General features: G+C 48.2%; 1 protein-coding gene across 1 annotated transcript in view; it reads right to left on the bottom strand.

Moving 5' to 3' along the window:
- Ptpn14 (protein tyrosine phosphatase non-receptor type 14) overlaps positions 1 to 24,817 on the bottom strand; it is a 142,001-nt gene extending 117,184 nt beyond the window's left edge. The window contains exon 1 of the mRNA XM_034513143.2: positions 24,328 to 24,817. The gene's annotated coding sequence lies outside the window, so the exon portion shown is untranslated. The remainder of the gene's footprint in view (positions 1 to 24,327) is intronic.
- Between the last annotated feature and the right edge of the window lie 648 nt (positions 24,818 to 25,465).

Below are 25,465 nucleotides of genomic sequence, written 5' to 3'. Positions count from 1 at the left end.
TTGGATGGCTAGCACGGAGTCAAACTCAGGCACAGCAGTGCACATCTGGAACCCAGTGCTGTGGGCGGCCGGGGAGACAAAAGGATTCCCAGGGCTCATCCGCCAGCATTGTTGAAACACAAATTGTAGATTTAGAGGAAGACCCTGCCAAAATAAACAAATAAAGAAGGGGAAGGTGACAAAAGCCACCTGGCACTGGCTTCTGACACACAGACACTGATACATACAGTCACATACAAACACATACACCAACATACACACACATAAACACAGATACACAGACGTAAACATATACACAGACACATAAACATAATAAACACATACAAACACACACAGAGACACACATACACACATACATAAAGACACACACATAAACACTCACACAGATATAAACATATACAGAGACACATACAGATATAAACACACACTCAGACACACACACACACACCATACAGATAAGAGCAACTTTAAAAGCTAAGGCAGCAGTTATGAATGCAAGCCCTGTGGAACGTCTCAGAAGATGAGCAACTGCCCAGCACAAAGCCTTGAGTTCCATCACCAACACTTGAGTGAGAAGAGATGACAGGGTGACTGTCTGAAGCCCGATGTGCTGCAGTAATGAGATGCTGAGTGCAGCCAGGCCTGCAGGGATGCAGCACCACAGGGACCACCACTCACAGACCTTGGCCTTCGAGGGCACCATACACTAGCTACTCCTACAGGCACTGTCTCTCTTGTTGTTGACTCTACGAACTGCATCTAAAACAATATAAATACACTAGCAATGAATGAATGATGCTGAGGTTTTCAGAGCCTGGCTTTCAAAACAGACTATGGTAATTCACGAAATCAGGTCCAGCTTACAGGAAATGTCAAATAGGCAGTAAGGGCAGAAAGAAGTTCTGAGTCTGCACATGGAGCACAGGAGTGCAGAGCCTAGGACGGGGTTGAAAAGGAGCTAAGGGTGAGGGGGAGGGAAAGTGGGGGAGAGAAAGGCATTGCATGCTTCCCCTCATATGCAGAACATAGATTTAACTCTGTGTGTGCCTGCCTTGTGTGTGCAGTGTGTGTGCATTGTGTGTGCCTGCATGCATGTGAATATGCATGTGTGTGTGCCCTCATGCATGCATGCATGTGTGTGTGCTTGTGTGTGCCTGCCTATGTGTGTGTGTACATGTGTGTGCAGTGTGTGTGCATGTATGTGTATTGTGTGTATGTATGTGTATGCCTGCATGCATGTGTGGATACATGTGTGTATTATGTGAGTGTGCACTCATGCATGAGTGTACATGTGCATCCGTGTATACTTGTGTGTGCCTGCCTCTGTGTGTGCATGTGTTTGTGCACTGTGTGTGCATGTGTGTGCATTGTGCGTGCCTGCATGCATGTATATATGCATGTGTGTATGTGTGTGCGTTCCTACATGTGTGCATGCATGTGTGTATGTTTGTATGTGTGCACAGGCACATGTGCGTGTGTGCGTTTGTGTGCGTTTGTGTGTGTGTGTGTGTGTGTGTGTGTGTGTGTGTGTGTGTGTGTGTGTGATGAAATCAGAGCACTTGGAGGAAAGAACAGGCTCATGAATTGGGAGTTGAAGAATGGACAGCTATGCTATTATCTAGGTAACTTTAAAAAAAAAAAACAGTTTTCAGTGGAGAAGATTTGAGAACAAGAGTGAAGACTGCAACAAAACCTGATTCCCATGTGCTCAGGTGCCTGGAAACCAGAGCAAACTGCAAAAGCAGAGATTCTCAACTGTGGGTGTCAACCCCTTTGGGTGTCCCATATCAGATGTCCCACATATCAGATATTCACATTACAGTTCATAACAGTTATGAAATAGCAACAAAAGTAATTTTGAGGGGTCACCAGAGCATGAGGAACTGTACTAAAGGGCGGCAGCGTTAGGAAGGGTGAGAGCCTCTGTGCAAAAGGGTTCCACCTCGGGTGGGGACAGTGGCGTTCTTCACCAAGTCCACCTCAACCGCCACAGCTGCCAGCGAGGATTCCACAGCCATCGGCTGGCAGGTGCCTTGCAGTCTGCAGCCCTTCAGGTCCCCACTTTACCGTGGTGCATGCTCTACACACACCTGTCCATCCCTGAGCATTCCCTGGTGGAGCCTGATAAGTGGCGTGAGCACTTCAGAAGGTCCCTGGAATGCTGTCCCTGTCCTCCCCGTGCTTGCAGGTCACACAGGCCGAAGCCAGGCATGTCACAAACATTCCTTGCTAGAACCCCCAGGCTACTATTTCTTTAAAAGGGCTTTCCTGCTTTTGTTAACTTTAAAAAAAATAATAATAACAATAATAATAATAATAATAATAATAATAAGGTTTTGTATAGCCCAGGATGGCCCCAAACTCACTCTATGGCCAAGGATGACCTTGAATTTCTAATCCTCCTGCCTCCACCTCCCCCCAATACCGGGGTTACAATGCCACCACTCTACCCACGCGTTCCTAGCGCATTGAAAACAAAATCAATCCATAGTGGCCACAGGGCTACATGACATCTCACAGCAGGAACTGTAAGAGTCTGGAAATGGAGGCTGTGGGAGGGAGCAGGGAGACACTTCCCTCCCGGGGCTAGGTTACACTAAATGTACAAAGCGCCGACGTGTCCCTACAGTGATTCCCTGGGCAACGTGGTGAAGACAATCCTTATCCACCGGCGTGCCACGCACAGCAGCTCCTTCTGTGGCAAACGGAAGCTGAGAAGATGTGATGTGGGCAGCTAGCACCGTGGCTGCCACATAAAAACAATGACGTATCACACCACTTCTGCCATCATAGCCAAGTCGGCCACCAGCCTGGCAGACCAGGAGAGTCGCCATTCAGGACATTCCCAGCACACAGTGAGTTCAAACATGAAAACTAAATTATTTGTTTTTGTGCACTGAAAAGCCAATAATCAGGTGATGGCCTGTCACATACTTGGTGTGTTCGTGGCCTGAAGAAAAGGTGCTCTGATAACACAAATATGCATATACGTATATACACAATGCAAATATGCATATATGTATATACACAGTGCTCTTAAGAGAGCAGCAGCCCCTCAGTGACAGAAAGGCCTTCGTCAGCTACACTAGCCCTGCCAAGGAGCTTTCTGATAAAAGTTCTAATGCAACTGATCAATGGCACCTCCTGCCTGAAAGACGCACAAACAAGCAGGAGTGAAAGGAACAAGACTTTCTCACCGGGCCCAGCAGGTAAAGGCGTTTGCAACCAAGCCTCAGGATCAGAGTTCAATTCCTAAGACCCACATGGCAGGAATAAATCAACCCTCCCAAGTTGTCCTTTGAGTTCTGTGTACGCTAAGTGCAGGCAGGCAGACACACACACACACACACACACACACACACACACACACACGATAAATGCCTACAGATGTAAAGCTTCCCCAAGCAGCTCAGCAGTGGGGGAACTGACAGCCGTGGTCAGCAGCAAATGCCCACGACTTACAAAATTCATCCAAAACCACAATATGAAACAGTTCTCATTTCTATTTAGTCTGCAAGAAAACCCGAACCAGAATCTCCTCAGACCACTTCCTCATAAGAATAAAATATCTTCTATCATTCATCTAGCATCTTCAAGAATCAAAAAAAAAAAAAAAAAATAGTTTCAGTACACTTCAGGAACCTGCAACCCTGAGGACTGGTCTTGTCCCTAATTTGAAAACACACAAGTCCAAAACGTATCGTCAGAACTCGGGACAGTTCAGATAGCAGTTGCTTGTCAACAATACACTGGAAAACAGCCAATTTGACAAACTGATAATTCAAGCAACTACCTGTTCTGAAAATGAACAAGAAGAATATAGGTATCCAGGCTACGAGATCATAGCTATGGAATATATATCCAAGGTGTCCGTTATGCCAGGTTCTGAAGCAAATGCTCTCCTAATTATGTTTAGCTTAAACCAGCTTTTAAAAAAAACAGAAGAAGCCCACATTCCTTGAGTCTGAGCCAACTGGTGGGATGTAAGGGGGCTGCTTAGACACACAGTTGGCTGACTCTAGGCTATTTTAAACACTGGACAGGGAAAGTGAAAATGAAGATGGGAGATGGAGCCGAAGAACGAGAAACAGTGAAAGTTTCACTGTGACAAGAGCAACCAACTGTGGAGATAAACACTGTGGCGTTTCTAATGACTTCACCTGCAGCAGCATGCTTAGTCGGTCCTGAAGCTGCAGATGACAGAAATTACAAACGCTGGTAAGCTGAGACTGGGCGGGGCAAAGGAAGGCCGGAGAAGATGTAGATCCAAAGGAGATCTGAAAAATGCAACCCTGGCCAGGAGCTGATTTCAGACAAGACAGGCTCCCGAATGATGAGCCATGAGTACATGGTGACACATACAGGTACTTCCCAGCACAGAGGTGCTGTCCTCTCGTTTCTGCTGATAACACCCTGACCAAACTCAACTAAGGGGAGGAGCGGCTTCATTAGCTCAGGGTTTCGGGGTACAGTCCATCCTGGTGGAACTGGAAGCTTTCAGATCCACACAGTCAGGGGCAGGAGAGAATCCATGCATGCGTGCCTGCCACCCAGCCCAGTTCTTGCACTAACACAGACTGGGACCAAAGCCTAGGGAATGGTGCCACCCACAGCAACTAGTGTCATAAACCAAGACAGTGCCCCCACTGCTGCCTCCGCCCAGACACACCCATAGGCCAACCTGATCTAAATAATCCTCCCAGGTGATTCTACACTGTCAAGTTGACAATTAGAACACGCCATCACAGGCAGGGGTCCTTCAACCAACATGGAGAGCCAACACGGAGACATACACCTCCTCCCTTCCCGCATCCTCTCCTTTGCTTTCTGCACCTCTTGGGCCTCATGCCACTACTTTAACCGTCTAAAGATCCCCGTGAGTCCTTCTCAGCTGCTGCATCCCTCCCTTGCTTCTCTGACCTCTCCATCTTGGCTTGACAGACTCCTGAATGCAACTGACATCATCTTCAGCTAGTAAAGTCTTGAAAATGAAGATGCATGTTAAATCACTGTGCATCCTTCCTGACCCTGAACAAAAGCACAGGCGTTCCTCTGCCTGGCTCTATAGACTCGAGACAGGGTTTCTCTGCATAGCCCTAGCTGTCCTGGAACTCACAGAGATCCACCTATTACTGCCTCCTGAGTGCCGGGATTACATCTCTGTGTGTGCCATCAACCCCTAGCGACACTAAAGTATCTGAGTTTTAGATTTTTACATTAGAAATGTTCAACTGGTAAAGTCTATACAAGTATTTCACAGTCAGGAAACCCTTCTTGTCCCAAACATTTGGGTAAGGGACACATAACCTGCATCCTGGGGCAGACAATATACTTCCCAGACCCATTTCTCTCTAGCAACTTTTTCTCTAGCTGAAACTTTCTCTGGGAAAGTCACTCACTTTTCTCCCAAGCTTCTCTCTTCTCTGGCCTGAAAATCATCTTCTCTTTCCACTGGAAACTTACAGTCCAGAATTATGCACACACGCGCGCACACACACACACACACTTCTCAAATTATTTCAAAATAAGTTATGAAACTCTCAAAAAAAAACTAATGTAAGATTTATTTGTAATTGTAAGAAATATGCCCAGTGGGTATCAGGAAATCAGAAACCCTAGGGAAGGCCTTGCAATTCCCCAAGGAGACAAATGACCCTCCAAAGAAGCCAGAGACAAAACACATAGGTAATGCAGGGCAGCCCAAGAACACTTGCTAAGTTACACAGTATCTGTACTGTTCTTTAGATCTGTCTCTGGTGGGAAGTACATGGGCTGAAATGCCAGGGCAGTCAAAATAGAGCGCCACAGAATCTTCGGGGTTTGTTGAGGGAGGGAGACAGGACTCATGTGACTGACTCATAATGGAGAATGACCCTGAACTTCTGAGTCTCCTGCTTCAGGCTCCCAAGGGCTGATACTACAGGGATATGCTGCTGAGGAGAGCCTCCAGAGCCTCCTGAACGCCAGCCACATCCCCAGTCCAATGTCACACAAACCCACAAACACTACAGCCTCGTTTTTTTCAGAAGGAATAGAGGTCACAGGGAACTATTAGCACAAACATTTTTTTTTTTATTTGTTTGCTTTTGTTTTGTGAGACAGGGTTTCTCTGTGTAATCCTGGCTGTTCTGGAACTTTCTCTATAGACGAGGCTAGCCTCAAATTCATAAATCTGCCTGCTTTGTCTCACAAGTGCTGGGCCTAAAGGCGTGCACCAAGTAACCCAGCCCAAAACCAAAATTTAAGTAACTGTTTAAGTTTTCTGCTTCAGTCTTTCCCTGGACAAAAATAAATCCCCCCAAGAAGTTGGTTTTTTTCCTAAGATGAAAGCACAGAGGTTTCATCCTTGACTGGTTCAACCACAGACTTAAGATATTTCGAGAATAAAATTCAAGTGAATTTTCACAGAAATATGCAGTCAGGAATCCCAGGAATCACATTCTACAAGATTGACGACATCATGCCAAAGGAAACTAAGTCACAGTCTCATTCATACGCCTGAAACCAAACTAGCTACCAGCTCTGGCAGAACACAGGGCAATGGAAGACATGGCTGGGGTTCCACAAAAACTCAACCTGCTCTTGTGTGGGTACACATCCAGGCTGGCTGGTTTCATCTTAGCCTAATTTAACAGAACACATGATTAGGACTCAAAACCTTGGATTCAATACACTGTGCGCACACGCATGTGCACACCACACACACACACACACACACACACAGAGAGAGAGAGAGAGAGAAAGAGAGAGAGAGAGAGAGAGAGAGAGAGAGAGAGAGAGAGAGAGAGAAAGAGAAGGGTATACCGGTGGGTTTGGAAGAAAAAGAAAGGAAGAAATGTAATTATAATCTCAAACTAAAATTTAAAAATCTAATTCAAATAAGGAAATCAGGGAAGAGGAATTCTCTCAAGGAGCTCTAGGACGAAGGATTAGTTCTGTGGTAGAGGTGTGTAAGGCCCTGGGTTTAATGATCCCCAGGAACATGCTTATTTACAGACACACATGCACAGACGCATGCGTAATCAGTCAATATATTATGGGTTATGGAAAAATAAAAAACCTGAATCTCAAAAAAAAGACTCATCCATAACGAACTAAAACGAAAATGAAAATCCACTTCAGAAACTGAACTCCAACGGTGTCCCAGCGATCGACCCAAACTCTCCCTTTAGCCTTTACTCAAGTTCTAACACCCACAGTTACCATCCGACAGACAACAGTCGCTGCAGCTAAGGTAGACTCGGGTTGGCTCCCACAGGCATGTAACCCAGCTCACAAGCGCTCAGAGAACGGATTCCTAGCCCTGAGGCTCTGTGGCATTCCTTTGTGAAATGAGGTGAGAGATGTTTGTAGTTCTGTAATAGGAGCAAGAGATACATGAGTTCCAGATTCCCTCCATTCCTATGTGAGCACAGGCATGTACATGTGCAAGCAGTTGTCCACATACATAGACACACACACACACACACACACACACACACACACGCACACACACGCACACGCGCGCGCGCGCACACACGCACACAGAGTGCCAAGTCTCCCGATCTGCAAGGGTGTGGTCTGCCCTGAAAATGTTCTTGCCTCCTCTTCAGAGTCCTGGAGCTGTCCCTGAGGAAGCTTTATAGGTTTGTCTAGACACCAGTTTCTAAGTAGAAGCCAAAAACAGGCACAGTGACAGGCAATGTGACACTTGTAAAGCAGAACAAGTGAGAGACATGGTTGGTAATAAAAGGAGTTCATTTACAATCCCGGTGAACACTGTAGGAAACCCACTCTTGGTTTCACTGCAGTGTTTTTGACTTGGTGAAAGCCACTGTGGAAGGAAAAACTACCACAGGTAGGCAGGGGAGGAGCAAATCAAGGGTGCACCCATGTAGTGAGGTCCCCAGTGGATGTGTTTGCATTTGCCCTTTACCTTTTACAAGGTTTATTCGATCTTTCTTTTCCTCTTTTTAAAGACTTATTTATTCATTCATTCATTCATTCATTTTTATATGTATGAGTACACTGTCACTGTTTTCATACACACCAGAAGAGGACATCGGATCCCATTACAGATGGTTGTGAGCCACTATACGGGTGCCAGGAATTGAACTCAGCACCTCTGGAAGAGCAGTCAGTGCTCTTAACCACTGAGCCATCTCTCCAGCCCTCACTCTTGCTTTTCCACTGCTGCACGTAAGGGTGAAGACTAGATGTGCTTCCAGGAACAGCCACCAAAGCCAGGTGTCGTGGTATCCTCTTATAAAACCCAGCATTCCAGAGGTGGAGATGGGAGAACTAGGAGTTCAAGGTCATCTCTGGCTACAAAGAAAGTTTAGATCAGCCTGAGATACATGAGGCACTATCTCAAAAGCCCCCCCCCCCCAAAAAAAAATAAGATTAAAAAAAAAGTTACTGAGAAAACTGTATAAAGCTAAGGAGGCAAAGCATACGCATAAGAGGTTTTTATAAAGATGTTCAGAAACCAGGAAACAAAGTTAACAACCCTTATTTTCTCAACTTAATAAAAACAATATCAACTTTTCTAAATATTCTGGTTTTAAGATACTACAGGCGATTAGTAATTGCAAAGCCCAGGGCTATTGGGGTAAGGGAAGGCTGCACATTTAGTAATATTAGTAACGGCACCTTAAGCTGACAGAGCTCCAGGGAGCAGTCTGCCCATGTAACACGATCCGCCAGGCTTGTCCTCTGACCCAGAGTTCACTTTGGAAACTATACCCAGGGGCAGTACACTCCACGTAAAGTAAATGTCATTTAGCCCAGGATGTTTAAAGCTTCCTTAGTTACAACTGTTGAAACTAGACAAACGCCAAACATTGGACTCCGAGAAAAGAGTTCAATCAATTGACAGTTCAAGATGGAGTTACCAATGCCCATGTTTGCCCCCCCATCCTACCACACACCCCATTTTCCCATGGTTTGTCTGGAAAGGCTGTCGGGAAAGGATGGGTCCTCCAGTCAATAATTTGGGGCTTCTACATGTGTCACACTCTGCCTGACGGGTTGTGAGCAGGCAGTACACTTGGACTCAGCATAGAGGAAGCATGTGATTCCTGGCTGGGATGCAGCTCAACTAACAGAGTGTTTTGTCTAGCATGCAGGAAGGCCTAGGTACAATTCCCAGTACTACATAAACCAGGCCTGCAATCCCAGAATGCCTGGGGTAGCCAGGGGATCAGAAGTTCAAAGTCATCTACTACATAGCACCTGGAAGGCCACCCTGGGCTACCCAAAATCCGTCTCAAAACACAAACAAATGACAAGAAAAGACACAGTTTGCACCACACTGTTGTGGTGCAGGAGAGAACACATCCCGGGAAGATGCTATCCTACTTGACTTCTACAATGATAACTTGATAACTGTACAGAACTGAGCATTATCAAGCTGAGGGCTGCGGCCCAACTGTGGCATTCATGGAGCACAGAGACGGGATAAATGTCAGCCACCAAGGTGCCGAAACCCATGTCATTACCAGGACAAAAAACAAAAACAAATAAACAAACAAAAAGACAAAAAAAACAAAAAAAACAAAAAAGACCAAAAAAAAAGACAAAAAACAAAAAAAAAACAAACAAAAAAAAAAAAAAAAGAAAAAGCAAACAAAAAACCCAAACAAACAAAACAAACCACCAGTTTTGATGACAGTGACTTGTCATGGAAGTAAGTCAAGCTATAGACTAGACGGTAATTTTTATGTGAAAAGAAATCGTAGAAAGACAAAAATCAGAAAATACCAGTGATCTCTATAGACAACAAGCCAGTAGGCACAAGAAATCATGATATAATGTCTTATAAGTTTCTTTCCAACAACAAAATGTATGACATATATGTACACATACATATACATATATCTTTTTAATCCCTACTTAAATACCATCATTTGTAAGTATTTTAGCAATTTTATATATATTGTACCTGTAGTATAAATATTTCTAGATGTGGCAGTACAGACTTATTCCCTGCTATTGAGGAGGCTCGGGATGGAGGATGGTTTAAGTGCAGGGAGCTAAGAGCACCCTGGATGACACAGAAAAATTTGGCCTCAAATTTTTAGCAGCAAAGATTTTTTTTTTTCTGCTTCAAATGATGGGAAAGGTCATGAGCACAAGGAAAGGGGGCAACCAGTCCGGCAGTCAGTCTAGTGAACGGCCTGCTCTGACTCTGAGTAACTGGCAGAGGCTTCAACCATTTCTCCGTCAGACTACAAAAAAAGAAACTACAGAGAAGGCTGTGCTAAATCTCAGTGGTGAGCGGAACGCAAACGCTGAGCGTCAACTAACACGTAAACGCTTCCGGCTGGGAATGCCCAGCCCTGGAAGCAAAAAAACAAAACAAAAACAAACAAACAAACAAACAAACAAACAAACAAAAAACAACAACAACAAAAACAACAATAACAACAATCTCATCTCCTGTAAATACATGAAAGCAAGAGGTCACAGAGACTACTTACTGGAATAAACTACTTCTGCATTATCAAATGCTGCTTAAAAATAAATAAATACATGAAAGAATAAATGAAGCCAGGTGTGAAAGAGCATCAGCGATCTGAAAAGGTGGGTGGGCCATCTCTGTCTTTATAATCAATGCCTAAATCGCACTGTCTCTGTAAGACTGGAGGATCACTAAAACCCTCAGAACGATCTTGCTCATGGACACTTACCCTAAAGGAAATTCAACAAGAACTAGAAAAATGTCCGTGAACAATCCTCATTGCCATGCCTCGGGGGACAAGTGTGCTGGCCCATAGTCATTATCAACTTGACAGGATGTAAGCTAAGAGATAAGCCAATGTACCTCAACCAGCCTGGAGGAGCAATGGTTCCCTGTGCATGGGTGCGCTGGTTACCACAGTACTGCAGGGTTCCCCAAAACAGCCAGATTAAAGCTTGCTGTCCTCAGCTGTACCACACCAGCTCCCTAGGCTTGGTAGACCCTTGGCTGGCATTTCATCGTAGCTGCAGCCAGCTGATGCCTTTCCATTGGCCACACCCCAGGAGAGAAATGCACACAGCATATTCCAGGACAAAGATGCCCACCCTCAGGTCAAGTTTAGTCCTTTTTATCTGTTCTGTTCTATTGCCGTGCATATCAGCTGATGTTGGAGGCAGGGGTGGTGGCATCGGAAGCTGTAGCATGCCTGGCTCCGAGACCAAATACTTTGCACATTAATAGAACGCCAATTTAACATGGGGCTTCTAGGCACAACCCTGCCTGGTCCTCACTTGCAGGTGCCCCTGGCCACTCCATTCCAGAAGAGGCTGGTGTGGTTTCTACCCATATGAGTTCCCTCCCCAACAGTGGCCAACACAGTGATGCTCACAAAGGCACTAACTCTCCATCCTAGCCCCAGTGCCTCAGCAGCGCTGGGCTCTATCCACTCTGAGAGAGAGCAGTTTCCTCTTGCATGGCAGACTGGGCCTGTTTCCTCTTTGCTACCCGATGCTTCCCCATGAGGCCCAGGGTTCTGGGTCCCAGGAAGGGCTCTTTTACAAAGACCTACCCTTAGTTCATCCCCCAAGTGGAAGAAATGGTAAGCCAATTCCTAGACCTCACCGGCCAGTTTCTACTTTCCTATTTGAATCAGAAGCTGTGTTGGGGACACCAGACTCATGTCCACTGTGTCCCTTGATTGCTGTGCCTCCCTTAAACAAGCGGGCTGCCTCTAGGCAGCCATCTCAACCTCAGTTACACATCTCATTACACATTAGCAGTGGCCAGGCAGCCTCCATGGCCACTTGCCCACACCCTCATCCTTCTGCTTTACTCTCAGGAACCATAATATCTGCTCTAAACCATCAGCTACTCTTAGGTTGTCTCCACCTGACACAGTGGATCCCATTCATCAAGCAGGCGAACCACTCACTCCACACCAGATAAGATGGTATGATCTCCCATCCATCTCCCAATGGTGCAACCTGTTACATGTCTCACTACCCACCAACAACCATCAGGGCCAGGAGGCACACCGTGTGAGGAAGGACAAACACACTAGGGTTCCTCCCAGTCAGTTCAGCTGCAGTTGCCAGTCTCATCCTTGATTTTGACATAATTCTACTGATCATGCTAAGAACTTGTTCCCTGGGGAGAAACAAACACCTGCCTTGCCCTTACAAAACAAACAAATAAAAGTCACCAGAGAGTAACTCCACCAGCATCCAACCTGGGGAACTAGTACAGTGCACTGGGATTATTTACAGAGCACAGGCAACTCCAAAACAACTGCATCTGGAAAGTCTTACCCCAGGATGGGGAGAATTTCTCAGCGGCTGCACTAATGGGCATCCTCCTCCCTCCTCAAGTTTAACCTTCTAGAGATCTGTATACTCTAGCACTTAGAGACAGGTCCACATACAATTAGTGCAGGCACGAATACAACAGGCTGGAAGTTGCAGGAGGGATCCTGGAATCCCAGGGGAGGGTCAGTGAGGCCTCCCAGCCCTCCTAGGAGGAAACATCAACAAGAAAACCTCAGGGGTCTCATAAAGGAGCCCCAGTTGATCCTACCCAGATGATGGCTCGTTTTCAGAAAGGCCGACTGATCACTGTAGTACTGTCTTCCTTTAATCCAAGATGGAATCTTCTAGTGCTGGCAAGAGCACTGTCACGGTGTCCCTGACAGTTACTCCGTGAATAAAAAGCTAAGGTGAATGGTTTTAGGTAACAGTTTCTCTTTGGACCTTGAGAGGCATTAAGTGCATTTGTTTCACCCCTTCCCCACCCCCCCCTTTTTTTTTTAAATTTTTTTTTTAATTTATATGAGTACACTGCAGCTGTCTTCAGAAACACTAGAAGAGTGCATCAGATCCCATTACAGATGGTTGTGAGCCACCATGTGGTTGCTGGGATTTGAACTCAGGACCTCTGGCAGAGCAGTCAGTGCTCTTAACCACTGAGCCACCTCTCCAGCCCTCACCCCTTCCCTTTGTCGCTTTAAACACACGCTATCATTCACAGTACCCATCGGGACCTCAGCATTCACATCCTTCCAGGCTCCTGATGGCCCTTGTTATAATAGTCAAGACATGCCACATGGTGTCCAAAACCTTAACCTCTTACATCGACAGAAGTTACTCTACCTACTGTGACACTGGTCCCTTTAACGCGATACTCAGAAACCTCAGTCATTAGTGTCTACAAACTCAAGCTCTGGATTCCTGCCCAGATCCCTACTCACCTCTTCAACTAGTATCCACACCGAGTGGTGTTTTACAGAACCAGTGTTTGTACAGCATTTGCGAGATCTTTGAAGGTCACTTAGCCTCTCTATGCTGTTGTCAAACAGCCCGGTGATATCCGGAGTTCACAAGGCAAGGTCGAGATCAAGGAAACAACCCGCTTAGAGTGCTAGACAGAGTCCTTGCACACATAAAGGCCAAGTCAATGTGGCTCTGCAGGGTGTCTCACGGGCCATCAGACCTGCTTATCATCTACCTGCTTTCCATTTGTACATTTGTCCCCGCTCATCCCCTGAGGCTCCACTACAGGAGAGGCCTCCTAGGAATATGACCTTCATCACCACACACTCTCTGGAACACTGAGAGTAAGACACCCTAAGGTCCTCCATCTTCCCACATCGGAGAGAAGGCTAACTGCCTCCCAGAGGCTTGGATGAAATCTCTTTGCTTGAACTGTCCCCATTGACCCTGCTGTCAGGCAAGTGTATCCCTCAATATTAAACTTCATACACCACCGTCCTCCTCCATTCTGACCACTAGCATTCCTAGGAACAAACTGAAGCCAGGAGGCTGAGAAGGAGCTCCGGATTCACCATTCCAGAACCAGGAGCACAGACGGCACAAGCCAATGCCGTCTGGAATTAACCGAAACCCAAGCAGCTGGGTACACCTGTGAGGGGTAATGTTTCATTAATTAAATCATCTGAAGTGGGAAGAATCACTTTTAATCCAGGTCTTTTGAGGTGAGAAGGTCTACCTTTTACCTGGGCCACACCTTATGCTAGCAGTTTATATGAAAGGCATAGAAGAAGGAAGCTTGTTCTCTTTGCCTGCCTGCCTGCCTGCTCTTGCTCTTCGCTGGCATTCCAGCCTACTTCTTCAGGATTCCTGGGTATACTGAAGACCAGCTGAGACATCCAGCCTCGTGAACTGAACTACTACTTGGTTCTTGAACCTCCCATTGGTAGAGAACCATTGTCGGACTAGCTGTGCCAAATCTGTAAGTCACCTAAAAAACCACACACACACACACACACACACACACACACACACACGTTTAGTTTATTCCAGAAAAGAAAAATATATGTGAAGAGAGAGAGAGAGAAGTCACAATAAAATTACCAGTCAAATCAACAGGCTTTAAAGCAAGGAAAATGTCTGGAGGGACAGTGAGCCAGGAAGCCTAGGCCAGCCAGACCAGCCAGGGAGGATCAATTACTAAGCAGAGCCTGGACTGCTCTGTCAGCTAGTGTGTGTGTAACCAGAGGCAATCTGGTGTGTATGTATGTGAGTGTAGGCTCCGAGTGCCTGTTTCTATGAATGCTTATTTACATGCAGGTACCCAAGTACATACATGCGTACACTTGCCTATAGAAGTCAGAGATTAACATTAGGTCGCTTTCTCTATCTTATTTTTAAGTCAAAGTCTAGACTGACTGGCCAGAGTCCTAGGAACCCTCCTGTCTCCGTGCCCGACGCCCAGCATTAGATTACCGGTGCACATTATCGAGACTGGCTTTTACTATGGGTGCTGGGGATTCAAACTCAGGTTCTCATGCTTGTGCTGCAAGCATTTTACTCACTGAGCCATCCCCTCGGCTCCTGGGATGTGTTTAACATGAACCATCTACTTAGGGAACAAAACAGTAGCACATTTCTGTACTGATGTTCACTGCCATACACCCGCCATGCCCGTTGTTCATCCTTGTGTGTCTCTTTAAATCCTACACACCTGGATCCCCCAAGCAACAGAACACAGCAAGAAAGGTCTTAGGGAGAAGAATAGGAGTATGAGAACTTTCTCAGAAAGGCTCTGTAGTGTAAACCATGAACAGTCACAGCAGCAGGACAGCAGGACAGCAGGACAGCAGCTTACACAACACAACACGATACCATGACAGCCTTCATCCAGGAAAGACTGTGATAATGCAGGGTCTGGCATGGGCAGGTCTGGTGAACCGCTAGCTACAGGGGACCAACAGCAGAAGAAAATCCGTGTTGTGAGCCACTGACGCAAGTGGCAGCTCCCAGGCAGCTGAGAGGCCGATTCGGAGAGAGGCATGAGAGCCTGTGAAGGAAGGACCTGAATCATCAGGGGATGAAAGCCGAGAGCACCAGGGCAGGAAGGCCTGACCCAGCCCAGGGAAAGTGATGCCCCAGCCCAGGGAAAGTGGTGTTTGAGGGTCCCAGGAGATGGCTCGGGCAGGTGCAGGGGGTGTCAGGATGCAGGATCGAGGAAACAGCATGGGAAATATTGAGTCAGCTCAGGAAACACCTGCTGCCTGACAGAAACCCAGGCACAGTGGGATATAAATCTGAAGCCCTCGGGGGGTCTATCTGAGGGTGTGTTCAGAGGACCTGATACAGTGAGTTGACATCTATAGGCAGCTCATGACAAATCACTTCATGACCACAAAATCTCCTTTCACCCTTTTGCCCTGGGGACAGATCCAGCAGCAAGAATCAATCTTGTGATCTGGGGATATGTCCAGAATGTCATCACCACCTATTTCAGTTCTGTAAGTAAAGCAAGCTGCCTTGGTCATAAGCAGGATGACAAGTCTGTCTCTCTTTCATTAGAACTAACTAATAACGGGTTCAATTACACACACCTTTGACCCCAGCACTCAGTAGGCATAGACAGGCAGATCTCTGTTATTTGACATCAGCCTGGCCTATGTAGCTAGTTCCAGACCAGGCAGGACTAGAAGAGAGATCCTGTCTCAAACAATAAGTGGAATGTGCCTAATGACAGCCAAGATTTTCCTCTGATCTCCACACGCATACACACATAAATGTGCCCACATATACACACACACAAACCAGCAGTGGAGAGCTGCTCACTGAAGAACGCTAGGGCCCTTTCCTCCTCAGATGAGGTGCAAGACAACAATGAACAGAAAGGATGTGGGGTTCTTGGAGCTAAAATGCAAAAACACCTCAGCTGGCCCTGATTCTCGGATGTTCTCAATCCATAGTTGTCTATGACATTCACAACAATTCAGACTCCAGGAACTGAAAATGAGAGGAAACAGAGCCATGCTTCTGCCGAATCCAGGCAAAGGAAGCTTGTTCTCTTTGCCTGCCTGCCTGCCTGCCTGCTCTTGCTCTTCGCCCTAGGAGCCAGTTCAATCAGGGCTGCAGGTTGATAAGCCGTTTGCCCAGCAAGCATGAGGCCCTGAGTTCAGATCCTTAGCGAACCATGTAAATTCGAGGTGAGTTATAGCAGTCATCTAATCCCAGCTCCTGACAGGCAGGCGTGGGATCCCCGGAGCAAGATGACTTAGCCAGCTGAACTCTGAATTCAACTAAGCATCCCTGCTTCAACATATGAGCTGACATGAAATAAAGGAAAACTTCCCACAGACTCTTGGTCCTCTCAGGAACACACACACACACACACACACACACCAACGTGCAAAGGAAGATTAACATCACTGTCAACTTTAGATGATATCTTGGAGGTGTGATTTGTTTCCACACATGAATAAATAAAAGGTATATAGGAACAGTGATATCTGTTTAAATGTTTAAATAGACGGCTAAAAGGATGGCTCCGTGGTTTAGAGCACTGGCTGCTCTTGCAGAGAACCTGGGTTCAATTCCTAACACCCACATGGTGGCTCACAGCCATCTGTAACTGCAGTTCTTTCTGGAATTCTGATCTCCATGGGCACCAGGCATGCATACGGTGGACATACAAACATACAGGCAAAAACACTGAGAAACATGAGAGAAAGTAAAATAAAGTATCTTTTAAAATGTTTTAAAAGTTTGACTCAAATACGGTCATTAACAAGATGTCTTTTCCCAGGGCCATTACTGTTCGTTAGAGGATAAATAATAAATTCCAAGGCAGAATGCACTCCTAAACCTCAGGTCTACATTTCAAAAGGCATTCATTCATGGAGTTTATATTTTTTTTATTTTATTTTTTTTAAATGTGTTTAATTATTTTATGTATGAATGCTCTGTTTGCATGTATACCTGCACACCAGAGGAGGACATTGGATCCCATTACAGATGGTTGTGAGCCACCAAGTGGTTGTACAGAATTGAACTCAGGACCTCTGGAAGAGCAGTCAGTGCTATTAACTGCTGAGCCATCTCCCCTCCCACCCACCCCCCGGCCCACCCTCCCACCCCCCACCCCAAAGTTATAGGGAGTATCTAGGAGGCCTTGGGGAACAGTGTCAGGGAAGGTGGACTTATCTGAGAATGAGAGGTAAGCAGACAGACAGGGAACAGGGCACTGTGGGTGGGGGTGAAATAAACAAGGGAAGTAATCCCAGGGAAGAATGGAAGTGCAGTGTGGAGAGAGGATGGGGGAGGGGAGTGCAGTGTGGAGAGGGGGTGGGGGAGGGGAGTGCAGTGTGGAGAGAGGATGGGGGAGGGGAGTGCAGTGTGGAGAGAGGGTGGAAAAGGGGAGTGCAGTATGGAGAGAGGGTGGGGAGGGGAGTGCAGTGTGGAGAGAGGGTGGGGGAGGGGAGTGCAGTGTGGAGAGAGGATGGGGGAGGGGAGTGCAGTGTGTAGAGAGGGTGGGGGAGGGGAGTGCAGTGTGGAGAGAGGATGGGGGAGGGGAGTGCAGTGTGGAGAGAGGGTGGAAAAGGGGAGTGCAGTATGGAGAGAGGGTGGGGAGGGGAGTGCAGTGTGGAGAGAGGATGGGGGAGGGGAGTGCAGTGTGAAGAGAGGGTGGGGGAGGGGAGTGCAGTGTAAAGAGAGGGTGGGGGAGGGGAGTGCAGTGTGGAGAGAGGATGGGGGAGGGGAGTGCAGTGTGGAGAGAGGGTGGAAAAGGGGAGTGCAGTATGGAGAGAGGGTGGGGAGGGGAGTGCAGTGTGGAGAGAGGGTGGGGGAGGGGAGTGCAGTGTGAAGAGAGGGTGGGGGAGGGGAGTGCAGTGTGGAGAGAGGGTGGGGGAGGGAAGTGCAGTGTGGAGAGAGGGTGGGGGAGGGAAGTGCAGTGTGGAGAGAGGGTGGGGGAGGGAAGTGCAGTGTGGAGAGAGCAAAGAAGCTTTACCACAAAAGCAGTGAGATGCAAATGGCCTTAGTAATTTAAATAAAAACATTTAATTATGTTCTTAAAAACCCTTTGTTGTTATTCTTAAGGAACAGTTGAAGAATACGTGCAAGATAGCCCTTAACAGTCTAAGGACAATCCCATGGGCCTCAGCGGATGAAGAACAGGGAATAAGCTGGAAAGAGTCCTCAAAGGCCATAATTAATAACCGCAGCCTTGTTGCTCAGGGGGTTGAGAAAGGGTTCATCTCAGTGCTAAGAATGGAATATTGGGAGACAAACAAGCACACAAAGTATTATAATAATAATAACACAAAATGTCACAGTGAACCCCATTTCTGTATGCTTTTTTCTAAAAAGCTGATTTAAAAAGAAATTGGAAAGCATCCCAAGTGCCCACCTTGAGCAGATGCATCAGAAGGAGGAGATGTTACCAGGACTAGAGATAAAGAAGTGCCCAGGGACTCCTTTGAGACAGGCGACTGAGATCTGTTCAGCACAGTAAGATAAAACACTGGACGGATGGTGCTGGACAGACCAAACTGGTGGCTAGTGCAGAGGTCTGAACTAGAAACGTCGGCCTAGTAGATGCACGGCTGGCCCTCAGCTAGCTGAGGATGAGTGACCACAGAGCAGCACCCAGCCTCTGTGTGGTGCAAAAGTAACCACACAAACCCATTCAAATGAGCCTGAGGACCAGGGGAGGCTGCAACAGGCTGGATCAGGCTAGACCAGGACAAGACGGCTCACTCAGTCATTCTTAGACTGCAGGTGCGGCTCGGGAAAGAGATGAGAGAGCAGCAATGCACAGGTGCTGCTTGGAGAAGGAAATTCTCAAGCTTACCCAAGGCTATGCAGAACAGGGGACAGCTCAGGATATCCATGTTTTCAGAAGCCCTGGCTGACTAGCACAGTCTAGGGTTTCAGAGTCATTGCCTCGGCTAAGGCCAATACCCAACTCTTTGTAGAAAAAGGATATGAAAAGCATAAAACCAGAATGAACTTCCAAAGTGGAAATTCAGTTTCTATAAGTAAAAATACACTGTGTATAAGTAAAACGCCTTTGCATAGACTGTAGCTGAGGAACTCCTAAGAGTTCTCAACAATGAATAACATTTCTGTGAGCTAAAATCCTCTAAGACAATAGTTCCCAACCTTCCTGATGCTGCAACCCTCTAATACAGTTAGTCCCTCGTGTTGTGGTGACCCCCAACCACAAAATTATTTTTGCTGCTACTTCATAAATGTAATTTTGCTACTGTTATAAATCATGACGTAAATATCTGTGTTCTCCAATGGTCTTAGGCAACTTCTGTGAAAGGGTCATCTGACCCCCCATGAATAGGTCTCGACCCACAGGTTGAGAACCACTCCTATAAGACAGTTTAGACCTCCAGGTAGTAATCCCCTGAAAGACCAAGTCTGGAATACGGCTGCACAACAAAATCTCAAACATTACAAATTCAAAGGTATTTTTTAATGTTTATTTTACCTATATCGATATGTGTGTGTGTGTATATGCTCATCTCGATGGGGGTGCCACAGAGGCCAGAAGAGGGTGTCTGATCCCTGGAAGCTGGCATTCACAGATGGTTATGAGCCACCAGCCATGAGTAAGCACTAAGAACCCAAACCCAGGTCCCCCACAAACACAAGTGTTCTTAGGCACTGAGCCATCCTCCACCACCCCCAAAACAGTGACTGACTGACTGTAAGAGGTTAGACCACCAACACACTACCCCTTTCTGTATTTTTCTCACCGGAGGAATTCTTTCCTCCTACAGGCAGACAGTAACAGTTGTGGAATGGCCGGCTACTCTGCAGAATCTCTGACAACACAAAGGTCCCCCGGGGTCAGCCTGGGGGAGGGAGCTCAGGATGCAATCCAGACCTGAGTGGAATGGAACTGCCTGAGGATGAAGCTAATGGGCCACATATCAAACTGTGTAAGGCTAACGAACCAATGACTGTGGCAAATGAAGCATGGCAGGAAAAAAAAAAAAACAAAAAACACAGAACCACAAAAACAAAAAACAAACAAACAAACGGAAAGAAGCCAGAATGCTGGGGCATGCCTTTAATACCAGTACCCTGGAGGCAGGAGCAGAGGCAGATCTCTTTGAGTTCCTGGGCTACACAGAGAACGCCTGTGCTTCCCAGTCTCTCCTCCCCTCCCCCCCCCAAAAAAAAAGAAAGGACAGGACTGAGAAATGCAAAGTCAATATGTCACCTATAGCCCGACTTAGACTCAACCATCCTTACCATGCATGTATACGCTACAGGTAACATCCTTGAATTCAGAATTACAAATAGTTCCAGGAGTACGTTTTCATAATCAGTTTGCATGCAATGCATGTTAAAGTCACTGCGGGTCTGGGCAGAATCCATTTCCTTTCTCTTCCCAACTGCGAGAATCTTGGTCAAGCTTGCATTTTTCTGGGCTTTGACCTTCTGATTCTCCCCAGCATGCAATTCTGCAGGTGGGAAGTCTACCAAATCGCTGCGGTCACTGCTGAGGACACACCTATTCTGGGGATGCCTGAATCCTTTTCTTCGTCCACTCCCTCCCAGGAAGCTGATAGGGAGATCAGTGAGTTAATGTTTGTCAAATACTTCAGGTTTCTTGGATGAAAGGCAACATCAAAATTTAACCACTTGTGGCTGCTGGCCTTGTCCTGCCACAGGCTGACTCTGTGTTGGGGCTTCAAAGAAGGAAATCGAGGCTGCATAGGACAGCCTTTGTGTGAGCAGCTCCCTTCTGCACCCTTCCTCAAGATAGGCAGTGATCCCAACATCCCTTAATTAACCGATCTCAGCACTGGAAATGCAAAGACCCCGCACAATACACTAGCCCCTTGTCACGGAGAAGAGTGGACTGGCAAAGGAAGTCCTTTCCCTGCCTTCTTCCTGACCAACTTTCCTACTACTGCCTGGGGTACTATGGGCCGCCTTCAGTATGAAGGGCCACATGCAGCTGCCAGCCGACATGTTTGCTGTGAGCCAAGAGTCTAAAATAAAGTCAAGGACAAAGCTTTATGTGTATGTTGGCCCACATGTGAATTCAGCCTGCGGAGTAACAAAGAACACATTCACAGCCACATAGGAGGCCGCCAACACACAAGTGCCCTCCTGACAGGCAGTACATTATACATGGTCACACTAAAGTCTCATAGATGCTCTGGCAAGCCGAATCTGCCTAGCTCCACCTTGCAGATGAAGAAACAGACAGTCAGAAAGGCTACTAAGTCAGTTCAACATCACATTTCTCAAAAGTGGCAGAGCTGCTCAGGAGAGATGGCTCAGCCGGTAAGGAGGCTTGCCACAAACCTTGACAATCCGTGTTTGATGCAGAGTGGGAGAAGGGACCCAAATTTGACTTCCACAAGCATGCTCATACACATACACACAAAGTAAATGTAAAAAAAAAAACAAAAAAACAAAAAAAAACCTCAAGTGGCAGGGCTGGAATTCAAGTCCAGCTGTATTTAACTCTCCCAAACACACACACACACACACACACACACACACACACACACACATTCACTCACTCACTCACTACAAAGTTGCAGCTATTGGCCCCGCCCACTCCTGGGACCATTCAATCAACCTTTGGGAGGAGGAGGGCAAACTTAAATCCATTTAATCAGTCTGGGAGATCAAAAAGCTCATTTCAGACACTAACTTCCTCCCTACTCAAGCGTTGGTGTCTGTTTCCCTCCTTCCTTAATTGGCTAATTAAGTATTTCATCTTATCTCTCCTCCTGCCTCACCTCCAACCAAGCGCCTAGCAAAGTTCCAAGGCTCAGAATGGAGCCGAAACCCACACAGCACTAGGTAACCAAGCAATGAAAAGTTCAAAAGCAAGAATGTGACCAAATTCCTCTTCAAAAACAGACAAGATGCTGGAACCCAGGTGAGCTCAATTTGCTAGCAAGAGGGCAATATTTGTATCCCTGTCGGGAACGTAATCCAGTAAGAAAGCATATGCAGTGCCACCCTCAGTCCTGCACTTCTCTCATCTATGGGGCAAGGAAGAACGGGTCTGAAAGCTCTGATTTCCTCTGACTTCTTTGTGGTGTGCCAATACTAAAAGCCTCCCTACGGCGATTCTCTTTCAGCTGACCGTGGAACACAACACACACAAATTTGAATAACTGCTGTGCTGTGAGCTTGTACACCCCAAGGAGGAGAGCCTGGGGGAGACCTGGGACCAACCGACAAGAAGCAGGGGCCTCTTGGTACACCCTTCCCTCATGCAGGTCCCAAAGACATTCCAGGTCTTCCGTTGTGGATCAGAAATGGGCTTCGAGAAAACCTTGAATAAACACCCTCAAGTTGCAAGGAACCATTCCTACGTGCCAGCTTAAGACACCTGAAGGCTGGAGATCTGGCATCTTGGCCAGGAGCAACCACTAGGAATATGCACTTCAGCCCAGTGAAGAGGTCCCTCAGAGAGGTGACTGGGACAACCTCTCCTGCACTGAGAAGCTTTTTCAAGGCAGGACGTGCTGGACCCTGGGTTACTGGGATGGAAGATTTCGGTTTCCACAGGTTTAGAGAGAGGAAAGAAAACCTCAGGATGCTGCGGAAACTACTTTTAAAAGTAGTAACTCTGATTCTGAGACACAGAGCTACATCCTTGAATGATTCTCCATGTGCCAGCCACACATTCACACAGGTAAGACTGCTGTTAGGTAAGAAAGCTGGGAGGGACCTGGGAAAGGGAAGAGCACTTGCTGGTGAGCATAAGGCCCTGACCAGGTTCTGTCTCCAGCACCAAAGGGAAAACAAGCCGCTTCTAACACACCAACTGTTTTCTCCACGCCAAAAAGCTCTTTCAGGACAACGTTCTATAGTGGGGTGGGATGGCCCCCACGGGGATACTTTAACAAAACCAAAGATGGGTCAATTAATGACAATTAAACACCTGTCACCCCACAGAACCCTGTGGGAGACACATCAGGAGAGGGAACATATCCAAAGGGAAAGCTTTTGATCCTTGGAAGCTACTCCTGGTCACGGGAAGTGGGTAAGAGACTTCCGGTTTCGTTTCTGCTGGGGTGGGGGCTAACTATGCCAGCAACAGTGCACCAACCTGCCCATACATGCCCTATCAGCCACCAGGTCGCTCTCCAAGACTTTCTGCACGCCCCCCTCCGCGCCCCTCACTTTGCCCAAACTGTTCCCTCCTCTGGAATGCGGTCCCTCAGCCACTCCTAAGTTGAGCATCATTCCCTCGACGAGGGTAACCCCTTTCCTCCAAGGCCTGGCCTTCCCCGAGTCTCACAGAACCCTCACCTCTCTCGAAGCACATGTCCTTATCCGCCCACGGGCTGCCTGCAGGGTGCTGCAGATTCTTGTAGTGTGATCTCCTCGCAGAGGGGAAGACTCACCACTAAGTTTGTTGAATGAATGAGGGAGGTAATCCATTTCAAGAAACTAACGTATTTTGGAAACGGACCATACCGTCATCCAGCAGCGGTCTGAACGTAAGTCACCTCCAGTAGGACCCGGTAACAGCTAATCCGTGGACCGACTAAACTCAAAACCCCACAGTCTCCTCAAACCGAAGGAAAGAGGGCAAAGGGAGTCAGTGACAGCACACATCAATTCCTCCAGAAAAGATAGGAAAACCATTCCCACAAATTAGAAACTAGACGCGGGGTCACGTGGGAAAGGGGTTGTTAACTCTCAGAACCTGCAAAGTTCGAGTTGGAGATCTGGTCAGAGATGAGGGTACATTTTTTCCCTGCGCTCCTGTCGGATCACCCAAGCTACCGCCAAGAGACTCGGGAGTTTGGTATCAGGGCTGGGACATTGGAGAGAGAGCACAAGGACCCCTTCACAAACCCAGTTCCCACAGAGGCACAGGACGAGCTTAGGGCGCTGCGCTGAGTTCCCCTGCCCGAAAACACAGAAGGGGCTGGAGGCGATGTTTTGGCTGAACCCCAGAGTCCCAGACCGCGCTCCCCTTCCAGTTCAATCCCAGACGAGCGAGCGCCGCACGCAAAGAGAACCCGGCGGCCGGCCACCTGGCGCCCCCACCGCGCACCCCGGCGTCCCCGGCGTCCCCGGAGGCGAACCAAAGTTGGCTCTGCCCGAGTATCTGCTCCCGACCGGCTGGCTTACCTGCTTACATGGCCCGGGAGTGACCCGGGTGCCGCACGCTGACCATCAGGGAGTCTGGGTCCCCACCGCTGGCTTCCAGGAGCTGGCAGAGGTGGGGCGCAGGGAGGGTTACGCAGCGGCCGCCGCGCCTGGCGCACCGGGGAGGAGAAAGGGCCAAGAACCTGAGCACAGCCGTCCCGCGCGAGGGGACCGGGGCGATCAGAGAGGTGGGGCGCAGAGAGGGACCGCTAGCGGCCACTTGGCACCAGATGCTCCACGAGGACCTGCCCTGTGGACGAGACGGCAGAGCCGAGGAGCGCTGCTAGCTGGCCGGGCCCGCGGTCGAGGCGTTGGGCAGCGGGGAGAAGTTGTGCAGAACTTCAGCCTCCGGAGAGCCCGAGCGCCAGGAAGCGCGAGCGGCCGGGAGGGCGGAGGAAGGGGCCGGGTAGGAGGGGACGAGCAGGCGCCGCTGGCCGCGCTCCCCCGCCCCGGGCTCCGCTCCGCAGCGCTGGGGGCCAGGAGGCGGGGAGTGCGCGGGGCGCTCGCTGGGCGGGCCAGGAATGCGTCCCGGGAGGGCGCGCGCCAGCCTCGGGGACGCGCGCCCAGCACTGAAAAGAGGAGCCCGGGCTCCCCCGCTGCGGGCGCACGGTCCCCAGGGACGTCACAGCGCTGGAATCCGAGGAATGCCAGGCTGAGGGAGCTCCTTCAGCCGACCGGGCAGAAGTCGTGCTCTTTTAATGGGCTAGCTTTGGAGCGTTTTTTCCTTCCAAGGTGGGGAGGCTGTGGACTGAAGGAACGTGCCTAGAGTGTGATAGACTGGAAGTGGAGAACGGGAGATGACCCCAGTCAACCCAACTGTGCGACGCTTAGGGGGCGGAGGGGAAAGCGGAAAGGACCGTCCCTACAAGATTTCCGTGGGCAGTTAGGGGGTGGGACGCTGGAGCTAGAACAGGCCATTTATTTGAGGGAGGTCTCCAAGCAGGATGCCCCCATGCCGCCACCGCCCAGGAGACGCGGGACAAAGTAGGGTGGCCTCCTTGAGCAGGCAATCTAGAAGCTCTCCTCGGAATCCTGGGATCTCTGAGTAGTGAGTCTTAGCTCCGGTCCTCCCACCCCGCCCCCACGGCCAACCAGCCTTTGTGTGCTGGGAGTTGGAATA

The sequence above is a fragment of the Arvicanthis niloticus genome, chromosome 10 (assembly GCF_011762505.2).
Source record: "Arvicanthis niloticus isolate mArvNil1 chromosome 10, mArvNil1.pat.X, whole genome shotgun sequence".
In the NCBI taxonomy this organism is placed as follows: domain Eukaryota; kingdom Metazoa; phylum Chordata; class Mammalia; order Rodentia; family Muridae; genus Arvicanthis; species Arvicanthis niloticus.
This window is presented reverse-complemented; position numbering and strand designations above follow the sequence as displayed.